Genomic DNA, 285 nt, shown 5'->3' on the forward strand with positions numbered 1-285 from the left:
CAACTCTCACATCCATACATGACCACTGGGAAAACCATAGCCTTGACTAGACGGACCTTTGTTGGCAAAGTAATACCTATGTTGAGGTATTCATGTTGAGGATTGACAGAAAACAACAAAATTCTGTAAAGTAATTATTTTTCAATTAAAAATAAATTAATTTAAAATCAAAAAAAGCTTGAAAGGACAGATTGGCTCTCTTGTTAGGGTCTAATGCAGTGGGGGATTTGAAGTTGAAGCCAATGCTTATTTACCTATTTGAAACTCTTTTCTTTTTTTTTTTTT

General features: G+C 32.6%; 1 pseudogene; it reads left to right on the forward strand.

The window, feature by feature from the left end:
- LOC105005090 overlaps window positions 1–285 on the forward strand; it is a 31,244-nt pseudogene that overhangs the window by 5,649 nt on the left and 25,310 nt on the right.

The sequence above is a fragment of the Bison bison genome, unplaced genomic scaffold, assembly GCF_000754665.1.
Source record: "Bison bison bison isolate TAMUID 2011002044 unplaced genomic scaffold, Bison_UMD1.0 scf7180017864485, whole genome shotgun sequence".
Lineage (NCBI taxonomy): Eukaryota > Metazoa > Chordata > Mammalia > Artiodactyla > Bovidae > Bison > Bison bison.